Below are 14,740 nucleotides of genomic sequence, written 5' to 3'. Positions count from 1 at the left end.
TTATATATGTTGAAATGACAAAATTATGAAATGAAAACAGATTAGTGTAGATTAGTAGTTGGCAGGTGTTAAGAGGGGAGAGGGCAGGAGAGAGCTGGGTGTGGCTATAAGAGAGTAACATGTAGGAAATCCTTGTGGTGATGAGCTGTTTTGTGTCTTGACTCTCAGTGTCAATATCCTGGTAGTGATCTTGTTACCATTGAGAAAACTGAGTCTTTAAATGATTAACCAGATTCGTCTGTAATATTCCTTACAACTACATGTGAATCTACAATCATCTCAAAAATTAATTAAAGAAATCGAGAGCCAGGAAGTACGCTACACGTTTTCTCTTAGGTCAGTTCTTTTCAAAATTACCCATTCATGTCTTAAATCTTGTAGATTGTTACCAGAGGAGAGCCACTGCTTCCTGCCTCTCGCTAAAGACAGCATTAATCATTGAAATTCTCATCTATCAAAGGTTCTAGAATCCTCTAGCCCCATGTTGAATTTCAAGGGGCCATTAGTCATATTCTTTGACCTGCAGAGATACCTACACATCAGTTCAGAGTCTTAGATCTTTAGAAGCAATATATCTAAACTGCAGCTAAATAAATGGACAGTTGGCTGAGATTATTTCTTCTCACCATAATTACTTTTCTTCTAGCCCCAAAGAACCTGCCTGACGAGTCAAAGCCTAAGAAGTTTGCCCATTGTTCAGTTCCTATTTGGCTTAGACGGTCCAGGGATCAGTTAGGAAACGGTGAAGGTGATGTAATGAATCTTAGTGGGAATAGAATGTTTAAGACTTTCATGTGTATGTTTTTAAGACTTAAAATATTATCTTCACTTCCTGGTTGCTTTCTGTAATGCTGCAGCTGTTATATTCTGGGGCACCTCACTATCTTTTTTCAGTTTTTGCCCTCAATGCCATTTGTGCATGGGATCTTCTGGACAAGGGGTTATCATCTCTGTGGGCTTTCCAGTCTGTGCAATCTCCTTGGGTATCATTTTCCTGAGTGCTCTAGTTAAATATACTCAATTTTCCTTTGCTTTTGTGGACATTATTTTGATCTTCCAGTTGACTTCACGTTCTGTGTTGTCTTTGCTGGTCCCTGAAGTTGCCAGCTCCTCGGAGGTGTTTTAAACTGCACTGTTAACCCCTGTCAGTATTGAGAGGTAGTCCGGCATTGAGGTGTCTCTTTAGAGAGCAGGGCTCTCTGTTTGGCATGCAAGTCAAGGTCTCTTTGTTTTTTTACTATAAAGTCTTTCGGGGGAAGATAGTTTTGTTAACTATTGACATGTTTGACATGTCAGGTGAGCAAGGTGAGATGTGTTTTGCAACATTCTACTTTGATTATTCTCTGACAAGAAACTTGTACTGTAAGGGAAGGGGACTGGCAAGCAGGGGAAAGAAGATTACATGAAATAACATTCTTTTAAGTGATCATCAGATGCTATGTCTTTAATGTACATTATCTCCTTGAATCCCCTCACAGTTTTATTGGATACCTATTATATGCATTTTTCTAGGTGAGATAACAATCTCAGATGCCCAGGTGGCAACCCGTCAGTGGGAGAATGAGAAGGCAAACTCAGATTTTCCTGATATGAAACTCAAGGTTCTTTGATGCTACCTCTTGTTAAACAAAGAGGAAGCAAATGGAGCTCTTATTTCATATGCTGAATATCAGATTGTCTATGCTAAGAGACTGAATAGGTTCATTTTGATTTGAATATGATGATTGGCTAAATGCTTCTAAGGCTTCACACTCAGTGACTTAGAAAGGTCACTAAGGGTAGAGGTGAGGTATACGTTACCCACATGGGAGCACGATTGGGTACCAAATCGCTGAATCACTGATCTACATGATTTGACTTGAGAAATGCTAAGGCGTCTCTAGCTGCCCACAAATATCTTTTTCTCATCCTCATCATTGTAATCCTTTTCTTGATTGACTGTTGCTCGATAAGTCATAAAATTTCCACTATTAGAGTTGTTAATAGTTCACAGAACAAAGTCAAGTTTCTTGGCTTCCCTACACCTTTCATTCCTTAGACCATTTTTTTTTTTCACATGAGATGAAATGACCCCTTTAGCTATTAGCTTGTATCTTGACTGTATCAATGTCAATATCCTAGTTGTAATGCTGTGCTATGGTTTTAAAGAGGTTACCATTGGGGGAAACTGGGTAAAAGGGACACTGTATCTCTCTGTATTATTTCTTATAAATGCATGTGAATCTGTAATTATCTCAGTGAGTTCCTCAGGCGAGTTGTTAATTCCTGGAAAGCTGCATTTCTAGATGTTGAGTTCCTTCAGTTTCACATGGAGATGTGAGAGTACCTAGGGTGGAACATGGTGGTCCTAAACCCTGTCCTGTGAAGAGACCATCATAGGGAAATGTGATCAGGGAAGAGAAGTGCAGACAGTGTGAAGGTGGCATGGCTTGTGGCAAACTTTACACACCTGAGAAACATTTTATATTTTTGTCCATTATCAGAACAGGTTCTATTCTTCAAAGATCACAATGCTGTTCTCATCACAGGTTCTCAGTTTCTGTTTGATCATGGGAGCATGATTTACCTTTGACTGATTCAATTGCTTCATCTGTACTATTGGGGCATTACAATTTGTACTGAGAGACAGTCATACCAAGACTATTTTGAAGTAGTGAGAACAGCATACTTTTGTGCAGATGAAGCAAATATGAAGTGCATTTCATGTTTTCATACAGTGAATATTCATATGGCCCTAACGTACATTAATTGACATCCTTATCATTTTATTCTTCCAACACTAGGGCAGTACGTATAAATAAATTCTATTTCTGTACACAAATCTGGAATATTATTACCTATTTTGTAATTGTTTCTGCAAATTTGCCTTCATGGCAATTTTTGTTCTTGAAGTTATTTTTAAATAATAGCTAATCTTCATACTTTATTTCGGAATCAAGTAGGAAAGAGGGAACTGCTGAGTTTGAGTGTTGGGAATACCCAAGGAAGGTATATAATCGTAAGGAAACTTCTAGATTTGATTGTTAGGAGGGTTGGTCCAAATACTTATAGGCCCTGTGCAGAGCCGTTTCTCCCCTCCAAATCTCAGCTGGGTTGGTACAGCCCAGTGTTATATCTAGGAAGGCAATGGCTTATGCTAGATGGGATGTTGGTTTCGGGTAGCTTCCTCAGGAAACAGCCACTCACCCAATGGCCTTCCAGGCTGTCTCAGGGAGCCCTGCTGGCTGTCTTCTTCTGGAGCATGAGTCCCAGTGTTCATTCTGTAGGCTGTAGTGCCCTCTGACAGGGATGCTGGCAGGCGGAGCTACATGAAGGGACCATGATGTGCTCTCTCTCTCTGTGCAGAGTCTCAGAGGTGGTTCAGGAAGTTGTACATTGTTTATTTATTTGAAAACAATAATCTCCATGAGTATATCTTAGTGCACCCTAAGGCATTATTTTGGCTGCAAAACTAGGTTTCGTAAGGGTGATCTCACTTAATTCTCACAGTAACCATATGAGGTTGGGCATTATCCCCCTCCATTTAGAGAGGCTTACTGAAATTAAATAGTTTGTCTATGGTCACACAATTAGTGAGCCAGAATTTGAGTGTATAGATCTAATTCCACAGCCTACACCTTGAACTCTTCTTCACGTAATACAGAGTCTTGGAGTCTGTGTCAACATGTCTTCCCTTCTTTCAACAGATATTTTTTGAATACCTGTCTGTTTTCTTTTAGGCACCATGCTGCATCCTCAGATATAAAAATTAATGAACATGATTCCTACAGTAGAGGTACTCCTATTTTATTATGACAGAAATTAGGTATATTGTAAAAAATGATAAAATGTGAAGTGAATAAACCATTACAGCCATGAGAGCATTTAAAGTATTTGAAAGATAACATAGCCCTGAGAACAATACAGTGAATGATCAATTTATTCATTTTTTTTCATTCATTCAAAAGATATTATGTTGGGTGTTTATAATGTGCTGGGTGCTAGGCTAGGTCCCGGGGTTAGAGGAAATAGGGGCGGTTCCTTCTCTCACAGAACTTACTTACCTTCTAGGGGATGTTCACAGAAATAAATGGAAAATTAGAAGTGCCATGAAAATCAGGGACAGGATACTAGCAGAAAGAATGGCAGGCTAGTTTGTTTTTATCAGGGATGTGTTCCCTCAGCGGGGAGACCTGAAGAGTGAGTAAGCGTTAACCAAACAAATGATGGGCTGGTGGGGCACAGCCCCACAGCAGGCAGGTCCGGTCATTGAATCCTAGGGACTGAAAGGAAGGCCAGGTGACCTCAGGGGAGAGGTGGAGGGAGAGAACCCATGGAGGATGGTTCTAGATGAGGCCTGAGGGACAGTCAGAAGCAGACTGAGCCAGACTTTCGGGTCCCAGTAAGTATCTTTAATCCTAACGGCAAAGGAAAGTCACTAAATATATGGGAGTGACAACACCAGATTTGTGATTCAAACAGCTCTTTTCAGCTCAGTGCAGACAGGTTGGTGGGCAGCCAAGGTGGACCTGGGGAAGAGAAATAGAAAATTGTACGGGTTACAAGGCCGGATAGGATAGAGCTTGGGCTAAAGCGGTGACGTGAAAATGGAGAGCAGAGGATGGGCTTCAGAAGTAATTAGGAGATAAAATGGGTGAAAACCAGTGATAGACTGATACAGGGTCAGGTGAAGAAAAGTAAGTTTCTACAACTGGATAGTTGGTGGCACCATTCAATGAGGTAGAGATACCAGAAGAAGATGGGATTTGGGAGGCAAATTTCAAGTTCAGTTTTGAACGTGTTGGGTTTGGAGTGACTTTGAGAGAGACAAGCAGAAACAACAAGTTGACATTTAAATCTATATTTCTGGAGCCTCGAGAGGCCTGGACTAGAGATACACCTTTGTGTATCATGAGTATGGAGGTGGTAGATGACATCATGACCATGGATGCCATTGCCCAGAGAGATACTAAGGAGTGATGCGAAAGCCGAGTCTAGAACCAAGCTTTGAAGAACTGCATTTTATGGCTGTTTGAAGGAAGATCAACTTACAAAGGATGTAGAAGAATATCATAGAAGATAGGAGGGAAACCACTAGAGTCATACAAACAAAGGGAACCTGTGCTTTGATGAAGATGGAGTGACCAGCAATGTCAAGTAATGTGAGTTTAAAAAAAGTTCTTTGGAGTTATTGACATGGAATTCATTGGTGATCTTAGCAAGAGCTACTTTTGTGGAAGGATGAGGAAAAAGATGGATTAGAGAAGGGTGAAGATTGGTGGGGGGTGGGTAGGGTATAGCTCAGTGGTAGAGTGTGTGCCTAGCATGCACGAGGTCCTGAATTCAATCCCCAATACTGCCATTAAAAATAAATCAATAAGTAAACCTAACTACTTCCCCCCACAAACAAACAAACAAAAAAAGAGTGAGTGAGGGCTATGAAACTGTCTACATTCAAAGTAGACAAGTCTTAGAAGAAGAAAATAATAAACAGAACATAGGGGATTGGGGGAAGGTTTTTTATAAGATGGGAAAGACTTGAATATGTTTAATCGATGGGGATTTGGCAGTATTCAGGAGAGGAAAAGGATAAGGGATAGTGCTGACTCATGAAAAGGGAACTGGGCTGGAAAGGAGTCACAGAAATGCCCATGTTTGCATGCTTGGTATGAAGAGGCGGAGAGGGTTCGTCTCCTAGGGATTCTATGTTCCTGTAAGGCAAGAGACAGTATCTTTGTCTGTGAGGTAGCAGGGAGGAGAGGTGGAGGTGTGAGGAGAGCTGAGAGAGTTTGAAATATGGCAGTTGAGGTGACGAGTGGGTGTGAGTTGGCTTGAGAAAAGTGGGATTCCTGGTCAGTGTTAAGGGCCCATTTTCCAGAAGCTTGGGAACATTCATTTTCTTCTGCTCTGAAATAAGTAATCCATGGTGTAACCATGTTTTATGAAAAACTCAAGTTAACAATATCTATATAAGTAAGAGGAAAGTGTTTGAGAAATGTGGGAAGTGATTGATTTTCAGACTGTTTTGGGAGACTGGAAGGAAAATACTCATTTGAATCCTCATTTGAACATAAAAATGTAAATTTTAAAAGTTATCAGAATGTGTATATACTTATTAAGTGAACTGGCTGAGGGGGAAAATTTCCTTTTTCATTTGAGAAAAATAGATTAATTTATCTTGTTTAAACATTGAGGCTTGGGCTGAGTTAAACATTAGAGATTATTTTAAAACGATACCAGAGTTTGCATAAAACAGTGCACTAAGGTTGCTGGATTTTCATTTTTGCTGTTGCTCCACTGTTAGGTCTCTGTAATTTTCCTCTCAAGAAGATGAACAGATGTTTCTATGAATGTGAAACTAACTCAGCAAATGGAGCTTCATTTTCTAAATGTTTTCTTGGCTGAGGAAGACAAGGGACAGACACCTGGAGATTAGAAATGTGTCTCTAATCACTAGAAATGCTTATTTTAATGAGTTGGCCTCAGTTGGCTAATAGAATTGCCTAAGTGTGAAATTTCATTTCCTATGTGTGGAGTACGTTACCGGGTATGTTAGTGGGAGCACAGGAGAGTGTACAAAAGGATTTTTTTTCCTCTTGAAGAATTTCTTGTTTGGCTGGGGAGGAAATGTACTCCTACAAAAGTTATAAAAGAGACCTTTAGTAACTTCACAAATGCAGGTGTTGAAGGAGGTGGGCAAAGGCTCAGAGTAAGAGAAGGAAGTGATAACAGAAAGAACTCTTAAAGGAAGATTCAGGAATAAGAAGGATATCAGAGATATAGCCAGAGTTAGGTTCAGATTTGTTAACTGCTTCTTAGACTCTCAGGAGAATGCGGAAAATCACACGGGAGATTTTAAGGGCCAGACCTGGAAGTGGCATGTGTCACTTCTGTCCTATACCATTGGCCAGAAGTCAGTCACACAGCCCAGTCTAACTGCAAGGGTGGCTGGGAAATAAACCTTGGAGGTATTGTGGGTTTGGTTCCAGACCATGGCAATAAAATGAGTATCACAATAAAGTGAATCACACAATTTTTTTTTTTTGTTTCTCAGTACACCTGAAAGTTATATTTACATTATGTATTAAGTGCACCATAATATTATGTCTAAAAAACCAAAGTATGTATACATCTTATTAAAAATCCTTTATTGCTAAACACTGCTAACCATCATCTGAACCTTAATCAGTGAGTCATCATCTTTTTACTGGTAGAGGGTATTGCCTTGATGTTGATGGCTGCTGATTGATAAGGATGGTGCTTGCTGGAGGCTGGGGTGGCTTGGCAATTTCTTAAAATAAGACAACAGGAAAGTTTGCCCCATTGACTCTTCCTTTCATGAAAGATTTCTCTGTAGCATGCACTACTGTTTGATAGCATCTTACCCATTGGAGTCAATCCTCTCAAACCCTGCTACTGCTTTATCAACCAAATTTATTTAATATTCTAAATCCTATGGGGGAGGAAGGTATAGCTTAGTGGTAGAGTGCCTGCTTACCATGCACAAGGTCCTGGGTTCAATCCCCAGTACCTCCATTAATAAACTAACAAACCTAATTATCCACCCCCCCCACCAAAAAAGAAGAAAAAAAGAGACTAAGTTAATATTCTAAATCCTTTGTTGTCATTTCAACAATCTTCAGGATTCTTGATATATCTCAAGAAGTAGATTCCATCTTAAGAAATCAATTTCTTTGCTGATCTGTAAGAAGCAATTCCTCATTCATCAGTTTTATCATGAGATTATAGCAATTCAGTCTCATCTTCAGACCCTACTGCTAATTCTAGTTCTCTTGCTATTTCCACCATATCTGCAGTTACTTCCTCTCCTGAAATCTTGAACCCTTCCAATCATCAATGGGTTGGATCACCTTCTTCCAAACTTTTGTTAATGTTGATATTTTGACCTCCTCCCATGAATCATGAATGTTCTTAATGGCATCTAGAATGGTGAATCCTTTCCAGAAGGTTTTCTATTTCCTTTGTCCACATTCATCAGGGGAACCACTATCTATGGCAGTTATAGCCTTACTAAATGGTTCTCTTAAATAAGACCTGAAAATCAAAATATCTCCTTGATCCATGGGCTACAGAATGAATGTTGTGTTAGCAGGCATGAAAACAACATCAGTCTCATACATTTCCGTCAGAGCTCTTGGGTGACTGGGTGCTCTTTCAATGAGCAGTAATATTTTGAAAAAAGTCTTTTCTGAGCAGTAGATCTCATTAGAAGGCTTAAAAAATTCAGTAAACCATGTTATCAACAGATATGCTGTCATTCAGGCTTTATTGTTCCATTTATAAAGCATAGGCAGAGTACATTTAGCATAATTTCTAAGAGCCTTATGATTTTCAGAATGGTAAATGAGCATTGGCTTCAACTTAAAGTCACCAGTTGCATTAGCCCCTAACAAGAGAGTCAGATTGTCCTTTGTAGCTTTGGAGCCAGGCATTGACTTCTCTTCTCTAGCTATAAAAGTCCTGGATGGTGTCGTCTTCTCCTCCTCCTTCCTTTTCTTCCTCTTCTTCTTCCTCCTCCTCTCTTTTTTTGCATCTTCTAACATAAGGCTGTTTTGTCTGCATTGAAAATCTGTTATTTAGTGTAGCTATCTTCATTCATTATCTTAACTAGAGTTTCTGGATAACTTGCTACAGCTTCTACATCAGCACTTGCTGCTTCACTGGGCACTTTTATGTTATGGAGATAGCTTCTTTCCTTAAACCTTTTGAACCTAGTCTCTGCTAGCTTGAAATGTTTCTTTTGCAGCTTCCTCACCTCTCTGTTTTCATAGAATTAAAGAGAACTTGGGCCTTACTCTGAATTAGGCTTTGGTTTAAGGAAATGTGGCTGACTTGGTTTTCTTCCAGACCACTAAAACTTTCTCCATATCAGCAGTAAGGCTGTTTTACTTTCCTATCATTTGTGTGTTCACCGGAGTAGCACTTCTAATTTCTTTAGGAACATTTCCTTTCCATTCACAACTTGGTTAACTGTTTGGCTCAAAAGGTCTAGTTTTCAGCCAGTCTCTGCTTCCCATATGCCTTCCTCACTGAGCTTAATCATTTCTAGCTTTTGATTTAAAGGAAAAGATGTGCGACTCTTCCTTTCACTTGAACACTTAGAGACCATTGGAAGGTTATTAATGGGGCATAGTTCAATATTTCAGTGAATAGGGAGGCCTGAGGAGAGGAAGAGAGATGAGGGGGATAGCCAATTGGTGGAGTCAGAACACATACAAGATTTATAGATTAAGTTCACCATCTTCTATGGGTGCAATTCATGGTGCCCCCAAAGCATTACAAGAATAATGTCAAAGATCACTGATCACAAATCACTATAATAAATATAATAATGATGAAAAAGCTCAAAATATTGTGAGAATTACCAAAAAGTGACACAGAGACACGAAGTGAACAAATGCTGTAAATTGGCACTGAGAGATTTGCTTGACATGGGGTTGCCACAAACCTGCAATTTGAAAAAATGCATTATCTGCGAAGCACAATAAAATGAGGTATGCCTGTAGTTTAGCTGTCTGCCTGGGAAGAAGTGTTTATTTAGCAGCCAGTCTCTGCTACACACCCCTTGGAGCATCACAGAAGATATTTCACTTCTCTCATTCATGGACTCTAAGCCCTCCCTTCACCACGGTGAGCCATCTGATCAGTCCCACCCAGAATTAGGCATCTGATTGTTCTCAAACCTTCTACCACCCTGGCCATCATTTTTAGTGAACGTTCTTATTTTTTATTTTTCTTCTCAAAATGAGGTGTTCACAGTAAAATGTAATTCTTTAGATGGGATCCAAAAAAATTCTGGCAAAGTGGGATTATTGTTGTGTTTGATTTCATAACTGTGAGGTCAAAGAGACAGCCAATATTGGGAAGACTTCAGCTTGAGAGGCAGATGATGGATGCCCACAAAGAAGAGAATTTGAAGAATGAAGGGGATCCCCAAGATGCCATTTCAATAGGGCAGGTGTGTCAAACATTAGTGGTTATGAACTATTCTTACCTACTCCTCAAGGGAGGGAAAAAAGCTCATGCACTCACAAATTAGCCTGTTCATTTCCATAAAATCTTAAAGTGAACTCAAGGAGAAGAAAGAGGTGCTCTGAAATAATATTAATTTTATATTAGATTTTGGATTTAAATGAAAAAAATCACCAAGAATTTCCATATTAAAATCTTTTAATTGTAATGTTAACCAGTCTACCTATCTTACCTAGTGACTAAATTGCTGAATTCAATAACCTAGCCAGTAATCTACATGGTTTTATGACATATAAGTGAGTTAACATTGCTTTGTGGAACTAGAGCAATGTTAGTTGCTTCAGTTGTCACCTTACACTTGCACTTGCATTAGACATGGCTCCATCAATGTCTTGCCATTTCGACATATCCTGGTGGCCCGAGAGTCCCTGATGTTTTCATCTAGTGACCCTTTAAAGAGAGAAAGACTGTATCATTTCTTTTTTTAATTTTGCAATAGTTGTGCTTTTAGTGTTCTCTGCTAAGAAATATTATAACCCCCAGCAAGTGTGCATTCTTATCAGAGAAATGAGTTGATTGAAAACAATTCATCTATTTCTAAATTCCTAGATGTGCAGAGAAAGCCTATGTATTTATCTGTCTATCTGATCTACCAGTATGCTCACCTATTTCAAATATTTCTTTTTCCTAAATTGAGTTTATAATGTCAAGGTTTCAGGGTACAGGCTTTATTTACTCAATTGTTTATGGCTAGACTGGTGAATAGTGACTACCACACTTCTTTTCTGTAAATGTGGCTGCTCTTGTGTGCTGAAGTTGTAGGAAACAGAATTCATTGTAATCATAATTCAAATTTAGTTTCCTATTACAATTCCTGTTTCTTCTTGTCCCCAGGTTGTCTCTCAGGGAGAAGATGCCATAGGCATAAACAACATTTACTGATTTATGTTATTAGTAACTTTTTTGCAGATTCCCCCCAAATAAGATTTAAGTGATATTAACAGATTCTCACCAAGCACTTTAGAATAAACAAAACAGTAAGTATCTAAGCAGAAAGCCAAGTACTTTCAGATCTCAATATGTGTATAATATATATGAAGACAAAAACACAGAGGCAACATAAATAACTATTCTACTTGGTTGCCATCTGTCAAGTTTTTTTTTTTTTTTTTTTTTTTTTTCAGGGAAGAGTTTAAACATAGCTACATCACTGAGAGGAAGAACTGTACAATACTGAGGGGAAATGGTGGTAGTGGTGGGGTAGGTTTTTTACCCAGAAAAAAAGGTTGAGAACCAAGGGGAATTTTAAATTTTGAATCCCTCAGCTCTGTCACAGGGCATTTGCTTTGCTGTCTGAATGCTCTTTGGGCATCCAGGATGTAAAAACTACAGATGCAATTTTCTATTTTGTTTTTTTCCACAATACCATCATTATGACCCATGCTGAGTTAGGTTGTGACATTCATCCAGAGCATCCTAAATTGCACCTTGAACACATTTTGGCCTCTGTGGCATCATTTAGAAACACAAACCTTTATGAAGTTTCTGGCTTTTCTTTTTATATGATGGGTTGATAATCTTATAATGGCATTAGTTCTGCAACCAATTACCAAAGATTTGTTATTACTGTTACTTAAACAACTGGACTGTCATTAAATGTCTACAGCAAGGTTAAAAACAGTTTTGGAAGGGTGTGGGATAAAATAGTTTAGAAACTTCCTTTCCTGGATATTTGATACTGCAGAATTCAACAAGGAATATTGGACACTTCTCAAAATAAAATTAATTTAAATTCAGTTTCACAAAATTTAAATTACAGAACATATTGAAAAAGAGGTTAGTTGGAAAGTCAAACATGATAGAACTTGGAAATTATCAGGCTTTTGGATATAAAAGTATTTCTTATATGTCGAGGCAGAATTTGTATTTTCTTTTTCTCAGTGTCATTTTATGAGATTAAATATTCCTGTTCTACATAAATAGAATAGAAACATCTCTATTTTTTTTAAATGTAATGAAAATAAGAAATGGTCACTGAACAAAAATAGTTTTAGATTTCTCCTCACTATATTATTTTGGTTAATTTAGGGAGAAAAATTTGTGAGGACATTGTGATTATTCTTTCTTTTCCAAGCTAGTCTGTTGCTGGGATAGTAGCAAATAAAGGATGAGGAGGAAGGCAAAGGATGGACTAGCCAATGTGGACAGAGCTGATGCACATCCATGGTCCCAGTGGCACAGCTGATGAGCTGTTTAATTTCAAGTGGTTTGGCTGAGTTTGGAGCCTAGCCTCTGGAACTTTGCCTCTTGTGATCTGAGTACTTGCTGGACATGTAAACACCAATTTTCTCAATAACTTACTGTGACTAATCTAAACTTTCTTCAGTAATTTGAAATGTCATATTTTCTTATACTACAATTTTATACTATATATATTTAGCATATGCATCTCAATCATTTATCTTTCTTTCCTAGAGCTCATGTCATATTTTCATTGCTGTGGGTTTCTAAAACACTTTTATTATCTAGAATGGCTTAACTTCCATCATATCTTTTTCCTTTGGTATTTTAAGAAAAAGAAGTACTATGGAAAATAATTCTGCTTCTATTTTATTGTTTTAAGTATTTGTAACTCATTTCCTTGTGACTTTTTTTTCTCTTAATATACTCGGACTTTAACTATTTTACTTAGTTATATTTTCATTTTAATAAAAGTGAGAGAAGTATATAGTTTAAAAAATAATCATTTTCAGGTTTGGTATCAGGTTTATAATATTTATGTAAAATGAGTATGGTACACTTCTGTGTTTACCTGTGTTGTGAGATGTAGTATAATTTTAAAATAATTTGCTGCTTAAATGATCTGTATCTTATTCCCTTTTTTATATAAATTTCCTAAAACTTTTTAATGCTATATATGTGTTCTGTTATATTTTGATTACTATTTCTTTCTAGATCACTTTTGTTAATTTATATTTTCTTACATTATTGTCACTACATCAGGATTATCATGTTAATCAAAATAAGGTAGTATGTACTGTTCTTTTATGATCTTTTAAATCTTTTTTGGCCTTATCTACTTTGTAATTTTTAATGAAATTTGAGTTTTCTTTCTTGCTTAGCTTTGGTGAGTTTTACTTACTAATCTTTTTAAAAGCATTTATTGAGATAGGATTTGTTTATAACATTATACACATTTCATGTATGTAATAGTATATTTCTACTTCTGCATACACTACATTGGGCTCACCTCCAAAAATTTAGTTTCCATTGACCACCATACAGTTGATCGTCTTTGTCCATTTTATCCTCCCCCTGCCCCCTGCTCCTTTCCTTCTGGTAATTACCACCCTGTTCTCTATATCTATGTTTTTGTTTGGTTTGCTCATTTATTTTCGTTTGTTTTTTATATTTCACATATGGGTAAAACCATACAGTATTTGTCATTCTCTGTCTGACTTATTTCACTTAGCCTAATACCCTCAAAGTTTATTCATGTTGCTGCAAATGGCAAGATTTCTTTCTTAATGATTGAGTAATATTTCATTGTGTGTGTATGTATCTGTGTGTGTGTGTATGTATGTATATACACACACATACCATGTTGTCTTTTCTGTTCATCTGTTGATGGGCTCTTAGATTGTTTCCATACCTTGGCTGTTGTAAATAACACTACAATGAACATAGTGATGCATAGTGTTGTCATATTCTTTGGATAAAAACCCGAAAGTGGAATTGCTGGATCATATGATAGTTCTCTTGTTAATTTTTTGAGGGATCTCCATACTGCTTTCCACAGTGGTGGTATGAATTTACATTGCCTCCAGCAGCACATGAGGGTTCCCTTTTGTCCACATCCTCGCTGACACCTGTTATTTCTTGCCTTTTTGATAATAGCCACTCTTACAGGTGTGGAGTGATACTTATTGTGGTTTTGATTTGCATTTCCTTAATAATTAGAGATATTTTTATCTTTTTATGTGCCCATTATTTATTATTGTGCAGGTTTATTTTGGGGCTCTCAATTCTGTTCCATTGATTTGTTTTCCTGCCAATACTATGCTGTTTTGATTACTATGTTTTTGTGGTATATTTTGAAACCATGGAGTTGTGATACCTCTAGCTTTATTGTTTTTCCCTCAGGATTGCTTTAGCTATTTGTGATCTATTATGGTTCCATATAAATTTTAGATTTTTTTTTCTATTTCTGTGAAAAATGTTCTTTGGATTTTGATAGGGATTACACTGAATCTGTAGCTTGGTTAAGGTAATATGGACATTTTAACAATGTTAATTCTTCCAATCCAGGAGCTTGGGCTATCTTTCTATTTATTTGTGTCTTCAATTCTTCCAAAAATGTCTTATAGTTTCAGAATATAGGTTTTTCACCTCCTTGGTTAAACTTTTTTTCTAGGTATTTTATTCTTTTTGTTGTAACTGTAAATGGGATTCCTTTCTTAGTTTCTCTTTCTGCTAGCGCATAGTTATTGTATAGAAATAGAAGAGAGTTTTGTATGTTGATTTTGAATCCTGCAACTTTACTGTGTTTATTATTTCTAGTAGTTTTTTTGGTGGAGTCTTTAGGATTTTCTATATATAAAATTGTGTCATCGACAAGTAGTGATAGTTCCCTCCTTCTTCCTTTCAATTTAGATGCCTTTAATTTTTTTTTTTTTTTTTTTTTTTTTTTTTTGCCTAACTGCTCTGGCCAGGACTTCCAATAGTATGTTGATAAAAATGGCAATAATGGGTCTCCTTATCTTTTTCC

At 37.3% G+C, this 14,740-nt stretch overlaps 1 protein-coding gene and 1 non-coding gene across 2 annotated transcripts in view; both read left to right on the top strand.

The window, feature by feature from the left end:
- The window catches only part of PDE4D (phosphodiesterase 4D), a 1,348,493-nt gene that overhangs the window by 177,938 nt on the left and 1,155,815 nt on the right, over positions 1 to 14,740 (top strand). The gene's annotated exons all lie outside the window — the stretch shown is intronic.
- Positions 7,443 to 7,515, top strand: TRNAG-ACC (transfer RNA glycine (anticodon ACC)). The gene has a single exon. It is a non-coding gene; the product is annotated as a tRNA-Gly (tRNA).

Source organism: Camelus bactrianus, chromosome 3 (genome assembly GCF_048773025.1).
Source record: "Camelus bactrianus isolate YW-2024 breed Bactrian camel chromosome 3, ASM4877302v1, whole genome shotgun sequence".
NCBI classification, from domain to species: domain Eukaryota; kingdom Metazoa; phylum Chordata; class Mammalia; order Artiodactyla; family Camelidae; genus Camelus; species Camelus bactrianus.
Note: the sequence above shows the minus strand (reverse complement) of the source record. Positions and strands in the feature narration are given on the sequence as shown.